The 2,500-nt window shown below is 47.2% G+C and overlaps 2 non-coding genes and 6 pseudogenes across 2 annotated transcripts; all 8 read right to left on the minus strand.

The window, feature by feature from the left end:
- Nucleotides 1-3: 3 nt before the first annotated feature.
- LOC132876662 (5S ribosomal RNA) lies at nucleotides 4-122 on the minus strand. The gene has a single exon (XR_009652369.1). It is a non-coding gene; the product is annotated as a 5S ribosomal RNA (ribosomal RNA).
- A 117-nt stretch (nucleotides 123-239) lies between these two features.
- LOC132881087 (5S ribosomal RNA) lies at nucleotides 240-358 on the minus strand (annotated as a pseudogene).
- A 166-nt stretch (nucleotides 359-524) lies between these two features.
- On the minus strand, nucleotides 525-643 carry LOC132876663 (5S ribosomal RNA). Its single transcript, XR_009652370.1, has one exon. It is a non-coding gene; the product is annotated as a 5S ribosomal RNA (ribosomal RNA).
- A 117-nt stretch (nucleotides 644-760) lies between these two features.
- Nucleotides 761-879, minus strand: LOC132881088 (5S ribosomal RNA; annotated as a pseudogene).
- Nucleotides 880-1,083: 204 nt separating this feature from the next.
- On the minus strand, nucleotides 1,084-1,202 carry LOC132881089 (5S ribosomal RNA; annotated as a pseudogene).
- A 191-nt stretch (nucleotides 1,203-1,393) lies between these two features.
- On the minus strand, nucleotides 1,394-1,512 carry LOC132878856 (5S ribosomal RNA; annotated as a pseudogene).
- A 242-nt stretch (nucleotides 1,513-1,754) lies between these two features.
- LOC132878857 (5S ribosomal RNA) lies at nucleotides 1,755-1,873 on the minus strand (annotated as a pseudogene).
- Nucleotides 1,874-2,308: 435 nt separating this feature from the next.
- LOC132878858 (5S ribosomal RNA) lies at nucleotides 2,309-2,427 on the minus strand (annotated as a pseudogene).
- Between the last annotated feature and the right edge of the window lie 73 nt (nucleotides 2,428-2,500).

Consider the following 2,500-nt stretch of genomic DNA (forward strand, 5'->3'; position numbering starts at 1 on the left):
AAATGCTTACAGTACCTGGTATTCCTAGGCAGTCTCCCACTCAAGTACTAACCAGGCCCAACTCTGTTTAGCTTCTGAGATCAGACGGGATCAGGCGTTGTCAGAGTGGTTTGGCCGTAAGCAACAGTTAGTTGGAAATGTGCCGTTTTTCTTGCCTTGCCTTGCGACCAGAAGGAAAATTCTTGCCTTGCGAGCAGAAGGAAAATTCAAACAGATTTCTGCAAGGAGACAAAATAAAATGCTTACAGTACCTGGTATTCCTAGGCAGTCTCACACTCAAGTACTAACCAGGCCCAACTCTGTTTAGCTTCTCAGATCAGACAGGATCAGGCATTGTCAGAGTGGTTTGGACGTAAACAACAGTCTGGAAATGTGCGTGCCTTGCCTTGCCTTGCCTTGCCTTGCCTTGCCTTGCCTTGCCTTGCCTTGCCTTGCCTTGCCTTGCCTTGCGCCCAGAAGGAAAATTCTTGCCTTGCGAGCAGAAGGAAAATTCAAACAGATTTCTGCTAGAAGACAAAATAAAATGCTTACAGTACCTGGTATTCCTAGGCAGTCTCCCACTCAAGTACTAACCAGGCCCAACTCTGTTTAGCTTCTGAGATCAGACGGGATCAGGCGTTGTCAGAGTGGTTTGGCCGTAAGCAACAGTTAGTTGGAAATGTGCCGTTTTTCTTGCCTTGCCTTGCGACCAGAAGGAAAATTCTTGCCTTGCGAGCAGAAGGAAAATTCAAACAGATTTCTGCAAGGAGACAAAATAAAATGCTTACAGTACCTGGTATTCCTAGGCAGTCTCACACTCAAGTACTAACCAGGCCCAACTCTGTTTAGCTTCTCAGATCAGACAGGATCAGGCATTGTCAGAGTGGTTTGGACGTAAACAACAGTCTGGAAATGTGCGCCTTGCCTTGCCTTGCCTTGCCTTGCCTTGCCTTGCCTTGCCTTGCCTTGCCTTGCCTTGCCTTGCCTTGCCTTGCCTTGCCTTGCCTTGCCTTGCCTTGCCTTGCCTTGCGCCCAGAAGGAAAATTCTTGCCTTGCGAGCAGAAGGAAAATTCAAACAGATTTCTGCAAGGAGACAAAATAAAATGCTTACAGTACCTGGTATTCCTAGGCAGTCTCACACTCAAGTACTAACCAGGCCCAACTCTGTTTAGCTTCTCAGATCAGACAGGATCAGGCATTGTCAGAGTGGTTTGGACGTAAACAACAGTCTGGAAATGTGCGTGCCTTGCCTTGCCTTGCCTTGCCTTGCCTTGCCTTGCCTTGCCTTGCCTTGCCTTGCCTTGCCTTGCCTTGCCTTGCCTTGCCTTGCCTTGCCTTGCGCCCAGAAGGAAAATTCTTGCCTTGCGAGCAGAAGGAAAATTCAAACAGATTTCTGCAAGAAGACAAAATAAAATGCTTACAGTACCTGGTATTCCTAGGCAGTCTCCCACTCAAGTACTAACCAGGCCCAACTCTGTTTAGCTTCTGAGATCAGACAGGATCAGACGTTGTCAGAGTGGTTTGGCCATAAGCAACAGTTAGTTGGAAATGTGCCGTTTTTCTTGCCTTGCCTTGCGCCCAGAAGGAAAATTCTTGCCTTGCGAGCAGAAGGAAAATTCAAACAGATTTCTGCAAGGAGACAAAATAAAATGCTTACAGTACTTGGTATTCCTAGGCAGTCTCACACTCAAGTACTAACCAGGCCCAACTCTGTTTAGCTTCTCAGATCAGACAGGATCAGGCATTGTCGATTTCTGCAAGAAGACAAAATAAAATGCTTACAGTACCTGGTATTCCTAGGCAGTCTCCCACTCAAGTACTAACCAGGCCCAACTCTGTTTAGCTTCTGAGATCAGACAGGATCAGACGTTGTCAGAGTGGTTTGGCCATAAGCAACAGTTAGTTGGAAATGTGCCGTTTTTCTTGCCTTGCCTTGCGCCCAGAAGGAAAATTCTTGCCTTGCAAGCAGAAGGAAAATTCAAACAGATTTCTGCAAGGAGACAAAATAAAATGCTTACAGTACTTGGTATTCCTAGGCAGTCTCACACTCAAGTACTAACCAGGCCCAACTCTGTTTAGCTTCTCAGATCAGACAGGATCAGGCATTGTCAGAGTGGTTTGGACGTAAACAACAGTCTGGAAATGTGCGCCTTGCCTTGCCTTGCCTTGCCTTGCCTTGCCTTGCCTTGCCTTGCCTTGCCTTGCCTTGCCTTGCCTTGCCTTGCCTTGCCTTGCCTTGCCTTGCCTTGCCTTGCGCCCAGAAGGAAAATTCTTGCCTTGCGAGCAGAAGGAAAATTCAAACAGATTTCTGCAAGAAGACAAAATAAAATGCTTACAGTACCTGGTATTCCTAGGCAGTCTCCCACTCAAGTACTAACCAGGCCCAACTCTGTTTAGCTTCTGAGATCAGACAGGATCAGACGTTGTCAGAGTGGTTTGGCCATAAGCAACAGTTAGTTGGAAATGTGCCGTTTTTCTTGCCTTGCCTTGCGCCCAGAAGGAAAATTCTTGCCTTGCGAGC

This window comes from Neoarius graeffei (assembly GCF_027579695.1).
Source record: "Neoarius graeffei isolate fNeoGra1 chromosome 18 unlocalized genomic scaffold, fNeoGra1.pri SUPER_18_unloc_1, whole genome shotgun sequence".
Classification (NCBI taxonomy): domain Eukaryota; kingdom Metazoa; phylum Chordata; class Actinopteri; order Siluriformes; family Ariidae; genus Neoarius; species Neoarius graeffei.